This window comes from Pleurodeles waltl, chromosome 1_2, assembly GCF_031143425.1.
Source record: "Pleurodeles waltl isolate 20211129_DDA chromosome 1_2, aPleWal1.hap1.20221129, whole genome shotgun sequence".
In the NCBI taxonomy this organism is placed as follows: Eukaryota; Metazoa; Chordata; class Amphibia; order Caudata; family Salamandridae; genus Pleurodeles; species Pleurodeles waltl.
The window spans coordinates 63,668,562-63,690,800 of record NC_090437.1 but is presented as its reverse complement, the minus strand read 5'-3'; the positions used below and the strand labels follow the sequence as shown (position 1 = coordinate 63,690,800).

General features: G+C 42.5%; 1 protein-coding gene across 1 annotated transcript in view; it reads left to right on the top strand.

Annotated features, from left to right (window-relative positions):
• GPAT3 (glycerol-3-phosphate acyltransferase 3) overlaps positions 1 to 22,239 on the top strand; it is a 528,602-nt gene that overhangs the window by 304,354 nt on the left and 202,009 nt on the right. The gene's annotated exons all lie outside the window — the stretch shown is intronic.

Here is a 22,239-nt window from a genome sequence, read left to right as displayed (position 1 = left end):
TATAACTCGTGCCCTATGGTAACTGTAATGCACGCCTCTGCCATGCACATTTCTTTAATGATTAGTTTTACAACAAATGTTAGAGATATTATCAATGATGTTATAAAATGTCATGAGTGCTGTACTATCTTGGGTAATTAGCTGTGCCTGGGAATGGTGCAAGTTATAGTTACCTTAGGGCACGAGTTATTGTCATTTGAATTTACTCTATCTATAAAAGGTGAATTTCTGTAGTTTTGTACATTTAAAATGTGAGCCTAACTGTAATATCCCTGTAACCTTTGTTTTTTAAGTGAATTTCTATGTTTTTTCAATTCTATTCGGTAACGATAATGTACCTGTAACCTTTGTTTTTTTCCAGCAAATTTCTATGTTTTTTTAACGTAAAGTCATTTTTAATTGCTTTACTTTAATTCAAGCACTGCCATGCATGGCCTTCGGCGGTGCACAGTGGAGGTTAGCCACAGTGCCTGGCCTGTAGCCAGGCCCTACAGCCATCTCCCTATAACCACTCAACCCCGCGCCATGCACAACCTTTGGCTGTGCTCAACGGGGGTTGGACGCAGGACCTGGTCTGTACCCAGTCCTTGCGGTCAACCCCCTATAACTACCCAACCCCACCCCAAGCACGGCCTTCGAAACTGTGGTCGGGGTTAGCCACAGCATCAGTTTACAAGAAAGAATCCACTTGTCACAGTCACTATATGAAATATTGCGGTCAAAAAATCAAGGATGCAAACACTTCTCTCAAGGTTAACAGATAATGTTTCAAGGTGACTATGCAGAGTAAAAGCACTTATTCGTCTTGACCATGCGCTAGAAATTTGGAGGACTAGTAGTTTACACAAGTGGAACTTCAACTTAAGCACCTGCTTTGGTTACATCTGTGAGTTCCCGTAGAGGTTTAATTACTGTGAAATGAGCATTGTACCATAATGAATCCTGTCATGTGTATTTATCCAAGAAGAGGCCACAGCTTTGAGCAAAAGGTCTACCCAGCTGGAATACTTTCTACTAGCTATTTGCCCGGAGAGGTGGCAGCCCCAGGGTGCGGGGGTCCACGCGCCCCTCCCATCCAAGCTTGCTTTTTGCCCTGGGGAGCTGGTGGCCCCTGGGGCCTCTGGGGTCCGTGTGCTCTCCCCCCCAACTTCTATTTACATTTAGGCCTGGGGAGATGGTAGTGCCTGGGGCTTTGCAAAGTCCTTTGAGGGGAGGCTCATGCCTACCCCTCCTTCATATTTCTGCAATTACCCCGAACGGGCCAACCCGGGGGACAATACTAAAAGCAAGCACAGGAGACTGGCTTCTTCTTCTTTTCTTCTTTTTTTTAAACCACAGTGAAATTTGTGAATTTTGCTGCAAACGTGGAAAAAAAATGCTTTTAAGCTGTGCGGAGGGGGGGTCATCCCACGGGGACCCCTGGACCAAGGCTTAGGGTAAACTTACCCTCCCCATTTCCTTTTGTTTTTAAGATTGTTTTTGAGACTCAGCTGAAGCTGAGTCTAAAATGGCTGCCAACATTTCCTGATTGAAGTGTTGATAGCCAGTCAGATCCCTGCAGGAGATCGGGAGAGTATGCAAAGCCTGTGTGCCTCTAGATATACAAAATTGATTTTTCTTTAAATTCTCTTAAACCACTGAACGGATTTACACCTAATGAAACAAAGCATAATCTGCGGGCCAAAAGCTACTGCCAAATTTGGTATAATTTGTCCAGCGGTTCAGGCTGTAGCCGTGTTTAAAACTCCTATAGGAATTATCATGCGAAATGCACTTTTTTTTTTTAACCCCCCTCCTTTCTCTTGACCCCTGCTTTACAGATGATCCTTCAACTTTCCATGCACAACAAGATCCATGGGCACACTTTTTTTTTGGAAAGGTTTGTGAAGATTTGTCAAACGGTACCAAACATATAGGCAAGTCAAAAGTCAAAAAATGCTTTTTCTATGGAAACTAGGACCTATCTATACCTACACACACACATACACACACACACACACACACACACACTCTCACTCTCTCTCTTTCTTTCTTTCTCATATTTATATATATATATATATATATATATATATATATATATATATATATATCCGTTCCCTCCAAATACTCTTCTTCACCTATGTTTCCCCTGGAAGCAAGGGCGGGTGATTTAAAGGTGGGAGAATTGCATATAAAATTATAGATGGGTATGCTTGAGTGGGGATCTCAATTCAAATATAGGGTTACGAGGTGAGGTTTATCAATTAATCAGGGAGAAATTCCCACTGTATTACTTCTGGCCTGCCTTTGTCATTAGATGAGATTAACCAGGAGCTATACATCAATTAATTTATCATCACAATTTTAATTATCTTTTCAATCATAATGACAGTTGGTGTGTGTTTTAAAAGCTTTATTAATCAAATCTTTTAGTAGCTCATCTTTATTGAATCAGCATTTAAATAAGTAATCAATAATTTATAACCAATGCATAAAGTGTGGTCCATAAAGGAAAGAATATCTAAGAATGAGGATGGTTTGAAAAACTTGTCAGTCAGAACCCATAAAAAGTTCCAGTTAGAGAGATCAATAAGCATAGTGCTTTGGCCTCAGATATCAGCAAGTAATCAAAGAAGAACTTTCCATAAAGAGAGGTTCAAGAAACTCAGTAGAGTTTTAGCAAGAAAAAAGAAAGGAATGAGATAACCTACTCTAGGAACACACAATATTATAGAAGGTACGATCTAAGCTTTTGCAACATGTTTCTTCTTATTTCTTCAGTCAGCCAATCAGCTTTCTATATCTTCATGGGAACAGGATCACTCCTTTGTCTTCTAACCAGTAATAGAATGGTCTACAGACAGCAATGTTGAATGAACCATTTTATCAAACACAAAACTTACTATACTGTCTACTTAGACCATTCATTTGCCTTAGAAAACTGCATCTTAAAGTATATGCTTCTACATTACCATACTAACAAACAAGTTGGTTATTCATTATTCTACAGTATTATTTGTGCAAGTAGAAACAATTGCAAATATAAACGAAAACATTTTAAGCAGCTGTTATACATTATGAAAAATATGCCTGTGGGAAGGTCTGAAACTTAATGTTTCACATTCTTTAACCAGGTCAGCTTGTCAGAAAATGCTCCTTCAGCTATTCAAGCCTAGTACCTGTAAATATGACTCCCTAGTACATCTCTTTACCTTTAGGAGCACTTATTTTCTTTTAAGGCCTACATTTTAACTCTGCAGTTTATTGCATTCATTTTCTTGACATGAAAACGGTTCTGCAGGCAAAATGCCAATAACAGGAATGTTTTTCAACTCTGGGTTCTCAGTGACATCATAGACAACTCAAGATTTTCTCTTGTTGTCCACCTCATGTCACTCAGAACCGCTTGGTGAAAAATATTCTTGTTATTCACAGATACCCATTAATAATTCAGTAATTCTAGATGTAAAACACACAACATCGGGGGGCAGCATGCTGTTATAGATGCAGAGTCAAGACTTCTGTATCTTTACTATTTATTTAAGAGAGAGGCTTTGAAACCTTTCCTAAAGGCGAACTGGCACACATCGGATCGTAAGGAAATAGCTAGTGCATTCCACAGAGATGAGACTAGCACTGAAATGGGCCTCACTCCCTGTCTCTCTTATAGCAAACAACTTTCTGGAGGTTTTCCGATCTGTGTTGGGGATTTGCTTTAAAAGCATGAGATCTGCCAAAAATGGTCATGCGGATAGAGAGCTTTATCATTTATTTGCAGTTTTGAAATAAACCATTTGCTGTGTGGCAAGCATTGAAGATTATGGCAGACATTAGAAACTGGATACAATTTTCTGTGTTCAGGCATGATTTCTATTGCAGTATCTTGGGCATGCTGCATTCGTTTTTATATTTGATTCTTGGCCATTCCTTAATGCTTGAAAATCAAATGTTTATCATTTCCACTAGAGGCAGGGAAGAGAAGCTTCTAAGTGAAATCTGAGAGCACGCAAGGACTTACATCGAACTCTTAGTGAAATCATCTCCCCTTTGGTTGTATGGACCTTAGTTGGTAGACATGAAGCACTGTAAGAGAGTAGGCATCAACAATACATGTCAGATTTGTGAAGCCAAAGTGACTCCTCTGTGAGGACCAGAAGTCACCAAATGTAGTTATCAGGGATTTATTTCAGATTATTATTCAATCCAGTATACAGGCATATCAGAAATAAGTTCAAAAGATACAGCAATACCTCTGTCAAGTTGAAATATCTCAGTAGATTTAGCTATAGCAAGATGAGATACAGAAAAGTCACAGCAATAGAGAAACAAAGTGTGGTGAACAGGTATTCCATAAAGTAACTTTCCCCTCTCTCTCCTAAACATAGGGTGATTATAAGATCATCTAATCAGACTTCCTGTCTGTCTAAAAGGAATCTAATCTTGTGTTTCCCAACTATGGGAACACCAATTTAAAAGTAACAGGAGATCCAGAAATGTTCTTATCTCTATTCACACCACCAGGAGCATTTGCAGCAACTCTTAAGTTTTCCATTGCACCAAAACTGAGACCGTAACTGCAAACTTGAACATCTTGCCATCCTGGTACATCCCAGATCTCTCTTCTGCCAATATTTCCTTCCAGTAGTGCTTAATATGGGAACAGTCCCACTATATTTAACTAACGTCTCCTAATAAACGAAAACCTCCTCCAACAAGGAGGCATAGTTTTCCTATGGAAGTGGTGGTGCTGGGCAGGATAAAGATACCAGTAGGCTTTCCCAAGTAGTATTGTCCATATCTGTTCCAACAACCTGGTCCCATTTATTCATATACACTCTACAAGGAGTAGGTAATGCCTCCAGTGGTGCAGTATGTTTATTAGAAATTATTCTTCTGGTATCAGAGAATGTGGCAATGCTTTTCTCAAGTGAGTTTTTACTAGATATAGCTGTTTATTTTGTTGCTATATGCATACTTTTGTGCATCAACTAAACGTAGTGGATTCTTTCAGTTTTGTATAGTTTGAAGTAATTCTTACATGAATCAAAGGACTTGACGTCACCCTTCTCAGACATGTCAGAAATCACATGCAGTTCCCTTCCCTCCTCTTATCAAATATGCATCTCATCTGCGCATATGAGAAGGAGAGGTGTAAGGAAATGCCTCCTTGGCATGGTTGCCCCCTGACTTTTTGCCTTTGCTGATGCTATGTTTACAATTGAAAGTGTGCTGAGGCCTGCTAACCAGGCCCCAGCACCAGTGTTCTTTCCCTAACCTGTACTTTTGTATCCACAATTGGCAGACCCTGGCATCCAGATAAGTCCCTTGTAACTGGTACTTCTAGTACCAAGGGCCCTGATGCCAAGGAAGGTCTCTAAGGGCTGCAGCATGTCTTATGCCACCCTGGAGACCTCTCACTCAGCACAGACACACTGCTTGCCAGCTTGTGTGTGCTAGTGAGAACAAAACGAGTAAGTCGACATGGCACTCCCCTCAGGGTGCCATGCCAGCCTCTCACTGCCTATGCAGTATAGGTAAGACACCCCTCTAGCAGGCCTTACAGCCCTAAGGCAGGGTGCACTATACCATAGGTGAGGGTACCAGTGCATGAGCATGGTACCCCTACAGTGTCTAAACAAAACCTTAGACATTGTAAGTGCAGGGTAGCCATAAGAGTATATGGTCTGGGAGTTTGTCAAACACGAACTCCACAGCACCATAATGGCTACACTGAAAACTGGGAAGTTTGGTATCAAACTTCTCAGCACAATAAATGCACACTGATGCCAGTGTGCATTTTATTGTAAAATACACCACAGAGGGCACCTTAGAGGTGCCCCCTGAAACTTAAACCGACTATCTGTGTAGGCTGACTAGTTTTAGCAGCCTGCCACAAACCGAGACATGTTGCTGGCCCCATGGGGAGAGTGCCTTTGTCACTCTGAGGCCAGTAACAAAGCCTGCACTGGGTGGAGATGCTAACACCTCTCCCAGGCAGGAATTGTCACACCTGGCGGTGAGCCTCAAAGGCTCACCTCCTTTGTGCCAACCCAGCAGGACACTCCAGCTAGTGGAGTTGCCCGCCCCCTCCGGCCAGGCCCCACTTTTGGCGGCAAGGCCGGAGAAAATAATGAGAAAAACAAGGAGGAGTCACTGGCCAGTCAGGACAGCCCCTAAGGTGTCCTGAGCTGAAGTGACTCTAACTTTTAGAAATCCTCCATCTTGCAGATGGAGGATTCCCCCAATAGGGTTAGGATTGTGACCCCCTCCCCTTGGGAGGAGGCACAAAGAGGGTGTACCCACCCTCAGGGCTAGTAGCCATTGGCTACTAACCCCCCAGACCTAAACACGCCCTTAAATTTAGTATTTAAGGGCTACCCTGAACCCTAGAAAATTAGATTCCTGCAACTACAAGAAGAAGGACTGCCTAGCTGAAAACCCCTGCAGAGGAAGACCAGAAGACGACAACTGCCTTGGCTCCAGAAACTCACCGGCCTGTCTCCTGCCTTCCAAAGATCCTGCTCCAGCGACGCCTTCCAAAGGGACCAGCGACCTCGACATCCTCTGAGGACTGCCCCTGCTTCGAAAAGACAAGAAACTCCCGAGGACAGCGGACCTGCTCCAAGAAAGGCTGCAACTTTGTTTCCAGCAGCTTTGAAAGAACTCTGCAAGCTCCCCGCAAGAAGCGTGAGACTTGCAACACTGCACCCGGCGACCCCGACTCGGCTGGTGGAGATCCAACACCTCAGGAGGGACCCCAGGACTACTCTGATACTGTGAGTACCAAAACCTGTCCCCCCTGAGCCCCCACAGCGCCGCCTGCAGAGGGAATCCCGAGGCTTCCCCTGACCGCGACTCTTTGAACCTAAAGTCCCGACGCCTGGGAGAGACCCTGCACCCGCAGCCCCCAGGACCTGAAGGACCGGACTTTCACTGGAGAAGTGACCCCCAGGAGTCCCTCTCCCTTGCCCAAGTGGAGGTTTCCCCGAGGAATCCCCCCCTTGCCTGCCTGCAGCGCTGAAGAGATCCCGAGATCTCTCATAGACTAACATTGAAAACCCGACGCCTGTTTCTACACTGCACCCGGCCGCCCCCGCGCTGCTGAGGGTGAAATTTCTGTGTGGGCTTGTGTCCCCCCCGGTGCCCTACAAAACCCCCCTGGTCTGCCCTCCGAAGACGCGGGTACTTACCTGCAAGCAGACCGGAACCGGGGCACCCCCTTCTCTCCATTCTAGCCTATGTGTTTTGGGCACCACTTTGAACTCTGCACCTGACCAGCCCTGAGCTGCTGGTGTGGTGACTTTGGGGTTGCTCTGAACCCCCAACGGTGGGCTACCTTGGACCAAGAACTGAACCCTGTAAGTGTCGTACTTACCTGGTAAAACTAACAAAAACTTACCTCCCCCAGGAACTGTGAAAATTGCACTAAGTGTCCACTTTTAAAACAGCTATTTGTCAATAACTTGTAAAGTATACATGCAATTTTTATGATTTGAAGTTCCTAAAGTACTTACCTGCAATACCTTTCGAATGAGATATTACAGGTAGAATTTGAACCTGTGGTTCTTAAAATAAACTAAGAAAAGATATTTTTCTATACAAAAACCTATTGGCTGGATTTGTCTCTGAGTGTGTGTACCTCATTTATTGTCTATGTGTATGTACAACAAATGCTTAACACTACTCCTTGGATAAGCCTACTGCTCGACCACACTACCACAAAATAGAGCATTAGTATTATCTATTTTTACCACTATTTTACCTCTAAGGGGAACCCTTGGACTCTGTGCATGCTATTCCTTACTTTGAAATAGCACATACAGAGCCAACTTCCTACAAGAGGCTAATGTGAATCAAAGTGTGCCATGGAGGAACAGATGTCAATCTCTCAATCTTCCACACCACATCTCAAACCCGCAATACATAGTTGACTGGTGTGCTAGTATCTCAATAGGGGCTCTCCAAATCCATACTGGGTCTCCAAACAAGGTCACACGGTGGTCCACCTAGCATTGCCTAATCCAGGTGTGTCTGTATTATCTGCATATCTATGAGACCACACCCTCAGCACCCTCAGTTTGTCTGCTTTATAATTAGATCAAAAGTATAATCTAGACCCCCCTCCCCCCTCCTCCTGGATCACAGGTATCAGAGAATTTAATATGCAACCCTTATACTCCAGCCTCTCCACATAAAGTGAATAATCGTGTTGTAAATTGTCAAGGAAGTGGTGGTCAAATAAGAAAGGAGGGGCCTGCAAGAGGCAGAGAACACTGGGGAGAATATTCATTTTATGGCTTTAGTTCTCCTCATCAATAGAGGTAAAGAGGAGTTCATCTACGCAAATCTTCTTAAGTCAATGACAAGAGTTTTGAATAGTTTGCCTTACAGAGGTCAAGGGTCAAGGAAGTAGCTGTAATCCCTAAACATTTTATTGAGTGTTCTGCCCATGAAAATGTGGTCCCGTGCCTTATTTCATGAACTACAGCCCCATGTAAAGATAGAGTAATGATTTTGGACTTTGGAAAGTTTAGCTTTAAAGTCATGATATTTATTCAAAACATTTGTAAATGATTTAAACATCAGGGCTCGTAAGTACTACAAGGTGTCCATGAAGAACATTATTTTGTGAGCTTCTGAATTAAACTGCATCCCCCTTCTCAGCTGTAATGCAGGTAGCACATGAGACACTGGTAAGGTAACTGATGAGAAGAGAAAGTGGATAGCCCTGGCTTGCACCTCTTCTGTAAGAGAAATGCATGCCATACTTGAAATGTTTCCTAGAGACAGATCAGTGATAGTTTGAGATCTCATAGTCTACATCTTACACTTGGCCTAAGGCCAATCTCAGACTTTAGCAAGTAACAGCTGGTCTACCCGGCCGAAAGCCTTCTCCGCATTGAGACATAAGTATTACAGGTATAGTTTTTTTTGTAACTTTTTTGGCCAGGTATACCACTCTGCTTATGTTTTCTGAGGTCTCTGTCTTTGATAAATAATTATTGATTAGTTGTCACTTTTTTTTGCTAAAGGTATTATCCATGCTTGTCACCTTACTAGGTGTTGCCCTTATTTATGCCTGCCCTGACCATAGGCCACTCTTATCCATGGGTTTCTGAAATCCTTGGACTTAAATTTTAATTAAGACTGATACAGTGCAGTTCTACCAGATAATGTTGGTGCTGCTAACTTACTCTGCTGATATAGCTTATCAGTTTTAATAGGGGCTTTATCTGACTGGGCAACACCACAATCAACGAACAGCTCTGTAACCTAAAATACCTATTTTATCTCTGACTGCTGCCTAGTTACCCAGCCCATCTTAAATGTTAACAAAGCACTGCCCCTAATGTGCCTACCTATATACAACCAAATCCTTCAACAAGTCAGCAAATCTTCTTTAGGCAGAAGGATCTGGCATGTCCTGCTTATTGGCTTTCTTATGCCATTTTGGCTTGCATGCGGGCTTGCACAATCTACCCTTGCTCATAATTGTTACAATATTTTGCTAGGGGTAATTTTTGGCAAAAGAGAATAGGGGAAATTCCACTGTGTCCCCTTTTTGACACATTGATGGGCATGAGCTACCATCGCCTTGTATGGTTATAGTTTCTGGAATTCCCTGTGGTGTCTACACCTGTTTGGCCCACTAGTGCTCAAGTATTAGTTCAGCCATCTTATTCTCTGGTTGCAATTTACTTATACCTACAACTGCATAATCCTGTGTCTTTCAAACCTGCGTGACCTCCTGTCACCTAGCAACCCTCATGTCGTCACTCTGTTGTGCTCTCAATTGTTCCTAGTGGTTGCCAGTTGTCTCACTCCCAAAGCACTGATTGCATTTAATAATATAAGGATACTAAGAAACTGACTGGCGTTTCTCCTTTGATGGTGGGATTGCCAAGAAAATATAGAGCTGACAACCCAATTTTGCCTTCCTTGCCTGCCCCTTGAATGAACGGAGTTGTGGTGATTTTCAACATCCAATCCTCATTTGCATATCCCTTCAACCCTTTCTCAACACTCGAATCACCCTTATTGAATGTCTGCCTCTTGAGAGGCTTCAGCTCCATGTCATTCAATCCCTCTACCAAAAACTCCAAATGTCTTGAAGGAACGGGGGAGTTTATTTTATGTTTCCAGGGCCAGCTTCTAGGATGTTTATGTGAAAGGAGACAACGCACCTGCAATCTGGGGCCTTACCATGATCACCTAAGCTGGCTCAGAGCCTAGTGCCTGTTTTGTGCCCTTGCACTATGCATTCTTTTGATCGAGGATTTGTTTGAGTTAAAGCTTGATTTTCAGACTGCTCAGTTTTGAAACAATCAAGGTTTTGTGCCTTTTCTTTTCGAAGCTGCACTTTCTGAAAATCATGTACTAATTCGCCGAGTTTTGTTTTTTAACTTGTGCCTCTGCAATTCCAGGTTGTACTTTGTGTGTTCCATTTCAGCTAGTTCAGTGCAGAAGTACTTATTGATTACTTCGATATCTTGCTTTGTTTTGCATGATTAGGCCTGAACTAAGATAGGAAGGGCAGATAATACGTTTTGGTAACATTTATCCAGCAGGTAATCATAACTTTTTAGATAGCACTGTCTGCAGATGCAGAGTCTTCCATGATGGTTTTGGAGAGCTTGTGAGGAGTGTGTGTGTGTGTGCGCGGGGGGGAGGGGAGCGCGCTATGTCATTATTGTTCCGTGTTTATAGGTAGGTTGCACAGGTTGATACACACAAAGGAGCTTTCAGACCATGTTAACGGATGCACAGTTAAATTACAGGTTTAAAGGTTGTATGTGAACCAGAGATTGCGTGGGTATCCTGCTGTACGTCTTAGGCCTCTCACCGCCTGTTGAAAGTCGAGGGTTCTTGAGGAGGTCCATCATAGGTGTTGAGTTTAGCTCATCAGCCCATACACTCAACTTTACCATTATCAAAATTATTTTTGCTGTACTTTGGCGTAGTCGTGTAATTTAGAGAAATTGGGTTGTATCTATGTGGCCAGAGGCCGACTGCTGCAGGGAAATAAATATTGAGGTTGCTGGAGCAGATGGTAGTTATGCAACCAACTAATGTCATTGACATCTAGCTTGCCATTTGGAAAGCTTAACTATTCCGTTTTTCAACTTGGTTGTGTACTTTACTTGTTCTGTGGTAGCTGTGATAATTGAATTCAGTAAGGCTGTCAGTGTCACTAACCCCAAACAACGTGCCTTCCCTGTTTTTGTTGTTTTCTTTATTGTTGTATCTAGTGTGCTGTTTTCCTGTGTCCATTGTGCTTCTTTGCTGTGCCAGTAAACACCCTGGGTATTTTCACTTCATTGAACCAAAAGAGTAATGATTATTATAGATAGCATATTAGCTTAGACCTTCCACTGACAACCTATAAGAAAATACATTTTGTTGTGTTTGTTCCCTAGTTTTTCGATTTAAAAATCTGAATGAGAAGAGCATGCTTTTAACTCGAAAAAACGTGATTCATTCCATGGCTTTTGTTTTCGGTCTTTCAACCCCCTCTTGCTCTGCTCCTCGTTTGCACCGTGGCCTCTCTTTTGGCCTTCTATCTTTTTGGTGTTTGTTTATTCTTCTTTAGCTGGGGGTCCCACCAACTGCTTTAAGGTGTGTGTTTTAATGTATCTCTGACGTCAGCGCACCACAGCCAGACAGTTGTGCACCATCCTTCTGCATCTTGAATAGAATAGTGAAGTGGTGGCAATGAACGTGCCTCTCCGTTTCCTTCTTCCCTGCCGTGCCCACAGAATAAGTGCCTGGCCTACATGCCCCCTTTGGGATAACCAGACATCCATTGACAATACAGGGCTTCTTTTGTTTTCGCTTTTTGAGGTGTTACCCATGTAGCACAAGAGTAATGAAACACAAGTCTGAAGCCTTGGCAAATGATTCCATCTGCAGCAATGAATAACAAAGGCTCTCGTAGACACATTTGCAAAGAATGCAGCACTGTTAAGCAGCTTCCACCTACGTCATCTGGCCTAGTCAGCACGTGCTTCAAATGTATTTATTGTATTGTAACAAGAGGGCCTTGTGATGATGAGGCTGCAAGAATAGATTGAGCGCCCGTCTCCAGCGTTCTTAGCCTTTCTGTGGCGAGCGGCTTTGGCAGCATTTAATAATTACAAAGAACATGTGGAAAGAGCTTCGAAAAAGAGTTACGATTGAAAAAAATCTAAATATAAACAAGAAGGTTTGTAAGAAATATGGAAGTTGCACTTGTGCAAGTTATATTGGAATTCTAAATGTTATTTTGATTTGTGTGGCTAATGTTTTAAAAAAGACCTTATTTTCAACCTGTAATGTTATAGCCGTACTGATTCTGTTTATTCGCAATTTTGTACCCAGAGTGCAGGAAATTTATGCTACCTCAAAATTTTGAATCTGAACTCGTGGCAAGCTTAGTGTATTTGAAAATAGATCCGTGTTTATTCCCAGTTCCCTCCCTCAACCAGTGTCTGATCCTTTGGAAATATTTGAATTTTCCTTTGCCGAAGTTGATTGATATGTGTTAAGAGCTGTGAGAAAAACGAAATTGTTAATAAATGTACAGAAAAATGAAAATGTGGATGAATTGTTGCCACAGCTTCACGAACTGGTTTTTGATAGTGAGAGGGGAATAATACGTTCCCTGATCCATGTAGGCAGTTGTAACAATGAGCTCATACAAGTTAACTAGATTTTTAAAACAAAAAAGGGACATTTTACAAAAATAGAAGAAAGACCACAATTTTGCTTCATTCTAGGGCACACAATGACAGAGCTCATTCACATAATAACATAGACAACGAGGTATTAAGAGATTAAAATGCATTTTTTAAACCCAGCATCTCATCTGCTCATTATCTGTGATAGCAGATGTTAACGAGTGTTGCGTTGGAACACATGAAAGATGGCCCTCTGTGAAAACCGGGGCACTCACTAAATTTACTGAAATCTTCCAGGGCAGCAGATGAAAAATCGGGACTGTCCCGACAAATACGGGACGCATGCTCACCCTAATCTCATAGAACAAACTCACGACTTGCAGTGACCTTGTTCGTTTTCCAGTGTATGTCGTGACAATATGCGTAATTGGTAACAACATAATGCGTCTGAAGTGAATTCTTCATATTTACATTGACTTTGGGTGAAGGTTTATTGTTTTGTCTATCTTGCTTCTTAGATGTCTCCCGAGATGGTGCATGCTCTGTTTCTTGCGTGACATTGTCAGTTTACAGTAGGATTATAGCCCTCCCATTGCTTACCATTGGTTGGCTTTATCTTCACTCTTGGTTCCTTGCTTCTCTTTTGTCTGCGTGCTCTTAATTCAAGAATCCTTTTCATGTTTGACCCTCCCCAGGAGCATGGCCCAAATACTTGGGTGCTTCCACCGCTCCTGCTGTAAGAGGTACTTCTATTTGTTTTTAGTTGAACACTCCTTGTGCGCATGTTTTTGCAGGCTGTCTCTTGCAAGTGCTTCTCACCTGTGCCACCCCGGGTCGTTGTTTGCTCCCTATCTGTAGGTTGTTGCTTGCCCCTCCCACCCCAATATATAGTTGTATGACCTCTTTTACGCTACGGGGTGCTTTCACTCTCTATGTTGTTGCTTACCACCTCCCACTCTCCTGTCCCTCTGTTGTTGCTTCCCACTTCTACTCTCTGTGTTTTTGTTTGCCCCTCTTACCCTCCTGTCCCTCTCCTCCCGTTGCTTTCTCCCTCCCACCCTCTGATATTGCTTGCCCCCTCGGATATTGCTTGTGCCCTATGTGATTTTCCTTGCCCCTTCTGCCCTCTCTTATTGCTTGCATGCTTCCACCCTGCGCAGTCCCATTGCTTGACTCCTCCTGCCCCCCATAGCTGCTGTGCAGCATGGAGGAAAGTTTTTTTTTTAAAAAGCACTATAACGCTACTTGCGCTGGCTGCATCATGGAACATTTTTTATTGATGGCGGTATGATGGAGCGGAAGGCATGTACACCCTCCATGTTGCACGCCTTACCTCCCTTCGAAATGTAAAGGGTTACCATAGAACTGTTTAACTGAGGTGATTGTGTGGAGTGACTCAACTAAAGGTCATTTCAGAGTTCCAGCGCTCGTGACCATACATCAGTAAATAATTCAGGAGTAGGGGTAGAAAGGGTGTGCTACTGGGCAAGAAGTTCGATAAATTTTGAGTGGGACTGCATGTCTTTTCAGGCACAGGAAGGTTTGGGTGCCTGCCTACTCTGTGTATGAACATGGCACAATATCATAATATTGTACCATGTTTTTGATGATCCTGATATCCGTGTGAACCTTATTTAGTTCTGGGTGGCCTATCGTCTTTAGCAGCACCTACAACTGACTGCACCAATTTGTCCCTAGCTTGGGTAATTCCCGACTTCCTTCTCTCTCCAATTGTTTTGGTAAAAACGGATTACCAGGCTTTCGATCTTAGCCCAATATCCCTCTTCTTTTTTCCCATTGTTTGATCGCTGTAGTCCTTGTTGACTTCCAGGCCATAGGTATGCCGTGTTTACTGCACACAAATGCTAAACCTAATACTCTGTAATTGATTGTGTTCTTTTGGGGCTGCAGCATTAAACCCAGTAGGCATATTTTAGGTTTCCCGAGACGAGGTTTCCCAACCCCTTCCTCAGTAGCTAATGCAACAGTAGGTTCATACCATATTTTTATGGTATATTCATATTCCATATAAAAACCCGTTTCTAGACCTCCACATCTAGAACTCAGAAATGTCAGATTCTGGACATATTTTACTCAGCCTTCTAAGAAGAAGGTATGCTGTGTTAAGAAATTTAAATTTTAGGAATTTTAAACCCACATTTTTGGATCGTTATATGGCATTGGGTTGAAGTTGGAGAGAAGTGTCTTCATACAAGAGTCTGGAACAATCTAGATAGGAGGTAAGTTCTTTATTTCATATTGGGGCGTTAGGTTACAGAAAGGTCATTTAGGTATTCAGGGCCCAATCCTCCCTCCAGCTGGCACTATGCACTAGCTTCTGCACCACACCAGGCACCAGCGTTTTATTACATCATTCATTTTCAGCATTCCGAACTCCAGCTCAGACATACAGGGAAAGGGGACACAATTCTACACAGTCAGTGTTTTTTTCTGTTGCCTAGCCAGGACAATTACCTTGCCCCCAAATCGAACGAAGTGTGCCTGCTACATTTCCATATGTCAGGAATTGTCCTTGGGAGTTTTGTAGCCCTGTGCCTCTTCCTGTAATGTCATACGTAGTCCTATACTTTGAAAGTCACATAATGTTTTTATCCCTGTAGCAGCCCAAGTCTTCAATCCACATCCTTTGAGACCAGGCAAATTGCACATTAGAAGCATACATTATCATTGTGAATGTTCTTGTCAGGCATCTTAGCACATTTATTGTATGTTATTAAACTAAAACTGAATCAAATTATGAACATTTAATAATATGAAGTATGATCTATTCAATTTAACTGCAATTAATATAGGTTCTTCTAAGTTTTTCTTTTGTACATATTTCTTAGAGGTTAGCACGTTTTGGCCCTCCCCTTAAGAGATTTATTTTAAAGTAAATCCGAGGGAACCTTTCTTTAGTGCCTCCTTACAGTGAACAGACTCTAAGCAGAAGGCACTGCTGTTGCTAGAGTCTGACATAGTGTTCACAGTCCGTAATTGGCCCAGTTCCTCTCTTGCCACTATCTTTGTACTGAATTTACTGGTTAAGTAACAATTGCTTTCCAAACTGTGCGTCCCACTTGCTTGTTTTTTAGGCCTGGTGTAGAAACACTGTTATTTGTTTTGCCAACCTAATGTAATAACAAGCATTGGCAAAGCCACGAGGGCTCGCCTACGCAGCAGTCTGCAAGCTATTGACATTGTCAGTGTCTTCTAGCCATGTGTTATGGTGTAGAGTAAATGTATGTGGTGTGGAATTAAGTGGGTTGGATTAGAATTGTTTGTTGTGGAATTGTGTGGAGTTGTGTAGTGGAAGTATGTGACATGGTGTACAGTGGAATTATGTGGATAGTAGTTATGTGGTATTGAGCATTCTGGAATTATGAGGTGTGAGACTGTGACATGGAGTGCAGTTATGAGTAGTAGTATTTTGTGTGGTAGAGTGGCTTGTATCAGAGTGTGGTGTAGTATTGCATTTTATGGCATGATGTGGAATTCTGTGTTGTGGATTGGATATATGTGGTGTGAAGTGGAATTGTGTTGTGGAGCGGAATTATGTTTGTGGAATTATGTGGTGTGACTGGAATTATGTTGAGTGCAATCATGTGGCATGGTGTTGAATGTATATGTGGTTTGTTGTGTGACATTTAATTGATTTATGTAGGGTGTATTTATGTGGCATTGAGTAGTGTAATGTGGAGATGAATTATGTGGTGTTGAGTGGGATTATGTACAGTGTAAATGTTGCGAGGTATGTAATTATGTGCTGCAGAATTGTGTGGCATTGTCTGGAATTATGTGGCTTGGTGTGGAGTGGCATTACGTAGAGTGGAATTATGTGGCAAAGCCAATAGGTCTTGGCAATCAGAGAGCTATAGGCATTGTCAATGTTAATGCATTTGTGTACGGTGCTTATAATTAGGGGCGGTCCACAAAATAACACAGTCAAGTCACACAAATATCAGAGGCACACTTTTTCTGTTTCACCCCAATTCTGGGTAGGAATAAGGTCCAGAGTCAATAATGTATTTGCATTGCGCTAAATTGTGTTTTATATGTTTTTTTGCTTTAGCACTGTAGAGCATGTTTATACTATTTTGAGCACGCTCAAGATAGTATGGGTTTTACTAAACCTGCTCCCAGGTTTGTTAATAACCATTAGAGCGCTCTTCACAAACAGTAGGATAATGAAACTGTATTTAAGTATAAAATAATGATCCCTGTTCAGTGTTGTAGTTAATTCTAGATAGAAATTCACATTTTAAGCCAAAACAAGATTAAAGGGGTACAGTACACACATGAACTGCTGAGATGAAAAGCAGTCCTTGGAAAATGATATGATGCTATAGTGAAGTACTGGACATATATAACTTTTTTGTGACACTAGAGAGAAACATGGTTACGAAATGAATAATGAACTATTGAGGGGAAAATAAACTACATAGAAAATCAATCAATCAATCAAATAATTTCTTAAGCACACTACTCACCCGTTAGGGTCTCAAGGCGCTGTGGGGGGGCAAAGGGTAGGTTGCCGGTTACTGCTCAAAAAGCCATGTTTTAAGGTACTTTCTGAAGGTTAGGAGGTCCTGGGTCTTGCATAGGTTGGTGGGGAGGGAGTTCCAGGTCTTGGCGGCGAGGTGGGAGAAGGATCTGCCGCCGGAGGTGGTGCGTTAGATGTGGGGGACTGTAGCGAGGGCGAGGTCGGCGGAGCGGAGCTGTCGATTTGGTATGTGGAAGTTTACTAGCTTGTTGAGGTAGGCCGGTCCAGTACCATGGAGGGCTTTGTGAGCGTGGACGAGGACTTTGAAAATGATCCTTTTGTTGATGGGGCAGCCAGTGTAGGGACCTGAGGTGGGTGGATATGTGTTTGTGGCGAGGGAGGTTGAGGGTGCGGCTGCGTTCTGAATTCGCTAGAGTTTTCTTTGAAGCTTGGCTGTAGTCCCTGCGTAGAGAGCATTGCCGTAGTCCAGTCTGCTGCTGATGAGGGTGTGGGTGACTGTTCTTCTTGTTTCTAAAGCAATCCATTTGAAAGTCTTGCGTAGCATGCGAAGGGTGTTGAAACAGGAGGATGATATGGCGTTGGTTTGCTGGGTCATGGAGAGAGATGAGTCTAGAACGATGCCAAGGTTGCGTGCGTGGGTGGTGGGTGTTGGGGGTGGTCCGAAGGTGGTGTGCCACCAGGAGTCGTTCCATGCCATCTTGTTGGGGCCGAAGATGATAATTTCTGTTTTGTTTGAGGTGGCTTGCTGTCATCCATTTGGTGATGTCGAGGAGTCCGGCGTGCAGGTTCATCTTGGCGGTGGCTGGGTTCCTGTTGAGGGAGATGATGAGCTGGGTGTCGTCTGCGTATGAGATGATGGTGATTCCGTGGGGGTGGAGGATGTTGGCGAGAGGGGCCATGTAGATGTTGAAAAGGGTGGGGCTGAGGGAGGATCCTTGGGGGACCCCGCGGATGATCTTGGTGGCTGGAGACCGGAAAGGAGGGAGGCAAACTCTTTGGGTTCTTTTGGCGAGGAAGGTTCCATAGCTGTCCGTCTTATACCTGTTCTGTGCTTGCAAACAAAGCTTGCACTGTTGTGGCCAGTACAGCAACTGTTCTGTGAATAAGAAAAGGTGGCACTCTTTTTCAGAACTATTTTGTGTACACTGAATGATGGGTTTATGAGGTACCATCTTGCTGCAAAGCAGAGCCGAGGGCAGCTGTGTTGATGAGATGTTGCAGACAAGCTATCTCTGCTGGAGGATGGGGAGAGGCAGGCTGTTTGCCCATGAACCGAGGCCATGATGTATAATGCTGAAATATTTATGACCCAGAATAAGAAACAAGTTAACCTCTATTATCTTTGTCAAATAATCTGTGACTTATGTGAGATGATACTTCCTAATATTTGTTTATTCACTGGGACTTTTTGGATTTATGAGCAACCATCCCCCTGCTTTTCATTATATTTTAAAAAACGACAGTTCATTCCTATTGTTTCAATGTTTCAGCTCAATTCGGTGAGTCTCTTGTGCCATGAAACTTCAGCCGGGCATTTAGTTAAGCAAGCTTTTCTATCAGGGTGCCTGCTTGCTTCAAAGAAATGCAAATGTGTGCAACAAGTTAATCTGCAAATGTAAAGGGTACTCACTGGCTTTAGTTGATGGAATCACTTGAAGGTTTTTGATGACAAAGACTCATTCTTTTTTAGTGGGAGTCCAAAGAGTTAACAACTGAACTGTGAAGTGTGCTGTTAATAATTGTAGTTATATAGTGCTTACTATCCCTGAGGGGTTGAGGGAACAGTTATGTAAAAAACTGCATTATGTACAGTCTGTGTATTACTAAAATCTATATTTTGGAAGCATAATTTTACATTAAACCTTTATGCGCATGTTGTAGCAGTCTATCCTATTCTGTGTTTAATGCAAGTTTAAAATATTAACTTACATGTTCACTGTGCTTTCTGTCACAGACAGTGACCTCGTAACACTAAACACACATAAGCCACTATTCTACACTTCGCCAACCAAGATTTATTTCTGCGGCTCTCTGGTTGCACACAGATGTCTACGGAGCATTAACTAAAAGAGATTGTATAAGGCGCTACAGCACATTTCCCACCTTAACAACTTTTTCAAAAGTATTTTCTATTTTAGCTGCACATTATTTTATATGTAGCTACCTGATGGTGAAACACCCAAAAAAACTTACAGGATATTTTGTTTTTTTAGCCACACCTTGAACCTCACACTCACTAACCCGCCCCATTGCACGCAGCATCACAGTTCCCATACTTTTTGTAATGCACTTCGACCACTGTTTAAGAGTTGGTATTCTGAGGCTAGTAACTGACACAATGCCACAGCTGGACGTGTGGGGTTCCCAAAATGTCGGAGAGCAGCTTTCAAAGCCAAGTTTATATTGAAATAACATTTTCTACTTGAAGTGTTTTATTCAACACTGTATGCCACCAAACCCTTCGCGCACGCCTTTTTGACGCCGGAAATCGACACAAGGCCCTGGATTTGCCACACAGGACATGTACCTTATTGTTGGAAGCAATACTTCATGCGACATAGGCAAAACCCCTATGCCATGTGTGAGTAGTTCATACTGTCCTGTTGATTTTGTCTTGTGCTTCCAGCCTTTGTCAGTCCTTTTAATGCCTGAGCTCTAGATACCAGAATGCCTAGCTTTCATGTAGCTGCAAATTAAATGCAATCAATTTGGGAGAAAAAACCCTTACCTGTACCTGGAAGTGGCTGAATTAAAGAATGAAGCGCTATACAAAAGCAAGTTATTAGAAGGTACCAATTTGCCCTGCATACAAATACTCCAAGCTAGTTTGGAAAACCGATTCATTTACATTACAGATTTCAAAGAATGCATACAAGTGCTGGAGTCTTTGTTAGATATAGATTAACAAAAATATAATGCTGCTTATGAGTGTACGCAGAGTACCAGTGGAAGTTAGCAGAACAAATGTCTCTTTAAAAAACTGAAAAAAACTGAATACAGATGCAGACCAACAAAACAAAATATGGTGTCTTACTGATACCATTTTGGTCCATCTGATCAATCTTTGCAGTAACCAATGACCCTACCTTTAATGCACTTTTAGATTAGAGTTGTCGTTTTGGGGAAAAATGAATAGCAAAGCTACAAAATCAAATGGTGCACCCTATTTTAGGAAGAAGATAAGACTCAAATATACACCATAAATAAAACATATTCAGTTTCAGCTGCATTATTGAATGTTTAGGCCTGCTGATAATGAAGAAGAACCCTTGGAATAATAAGCTCTTTGATCCCCTTTGTTTCACAGCTAGAGGACGCAGCCACCTTTATGTAGCCTACAGAGAGAAACTGGTAGTGGTTTATAAAGAAAGTGAGAATATCCACCATGGCAACCCCTGCCCTGCTCCAGGGTAGGAAACCCCCCCCTGCCCTCCTCTACATAGGCCAGCTCTATAACAGTTGGCTGCTCGCCAGGCGACCAGTGCACGGGATGCTCTTTCTCCCAATCTCAGAATGTCCTGGTCAGTGGTTACCTAATAAAGTGGTCCAACTTGCATCCCACCCCCCCAGAAAAACCCAAACAGTTATATAACTGTTCCCTGGAGCCTACATTGATGGCACGGGCAACTTACTCTAGGTCAATCTGTTACTTGATAAACATGGTCCCAGTTTGCTAAAGAGTTTTGCCAAAGAGATAAAAACAGAAAATAAAATTTTGAGTGAGCCGAAAAATATTAAATCAGACAAGCAATAGTGAGGCTTTTTTACCGGGCATTTGATTTACTGGACGAAGCCTGGCAGAAAGGGTTAACGGAGATAACTAGCAGACCAGATTTAGTTAAAGGGCTGGAAGCCTAATTCTATCATAAATAATATTTTAAGGGCTGTGGGGGGCGCACTGAAGCATTTTCACTGCGTTTCCGCCTCTTCATTACTGCATGTGAAAGATGAGCCTTTGTTCACATGTTAGCCGCACCCGCCGTACAATCCGGCAGTGCAGAAAAACAATAGGTGGCTCAAAACATTTAAAGACGCTTAACAGAGAATACATTGTTGCCCCATCTTAGATTAGGATATCATTCTGTTTTGAAATGTCCTCATTTTTTCAGAGTCGAATACGAAATCATAGCGTCTTCATTTATCAGTTGTTGTGGGGCCTCTCTCTCCTTGTGATTTAGTTTTCCAGAATTAGTAACACAACAGTGGCCGAGTATTTAATCGAGCCCTACGATCTTGCATGCAATAAACTAAATCTGTTCAGGTCTGACCATGATTAATGCCCTCAGGCAGGCACACAAGAGCTATGTGCTAAATGTAATCAAACTTTCTCTGTGAGGGAGGTGAAGCTCAAAAGTAAATACAATGGATCTCCAAACAATGTAGCTTAACTACTTGTGGTTTACAATCTACAAAGGTTCAAGTTCTTTGACATTTTGTCCAAATAGTCAAGGCAGATTTTTTTTTGCTTTGAATTTGAGTAAGCTATGTGTGTGCTGCAATAAGAAAAGTAAGCAGCTTTTGGGGAGTGGGGGTGTTACGGAATAGCAGCAAAGGGGAAGTCAGGCAAACAGTGTCTGACATTTGATCGTAGTCTTGGAATGCACAGCAAATGTGAAGAGATAAGAACGGGATTTACTGGCCTGCTTACAGAAGAGCTCAAAGGGCCTGAAAACACGACCTATCATATCAATTGCTTTTCAAGAAAATGAAAGTAGTTCGAGAAACACATACTAAAATGGTGACCAGCGTATTGATCTGGTACTTGGCCCCTGCTCTGGGGGAGGGTTAAACACAGCAAAAGGCATGACACATGCATGTCATGGACAAGTGGGGGAAAGAATGGGAGAGCGACAGTGGAGCCAGCAAATGGGAAGCCTATGGGTGGGCTGAAGCCCACAAAGTATATACAACATGTCTTGAAGCATTGTCTACTGGCACATCAGAAAAACTCCAGGTGTTCACTGTATTGCTCAAGTTTCAGCTGGTTGGTTGACTTACGAGTTGGGATCAGATAGTTATTTCTGGTTTGAGTTGGAACGGTAGGGAGCGTTGAGGGTAATGAATGGCCCCGACAGGTAATTCTTCATGCAGTCAAATTTA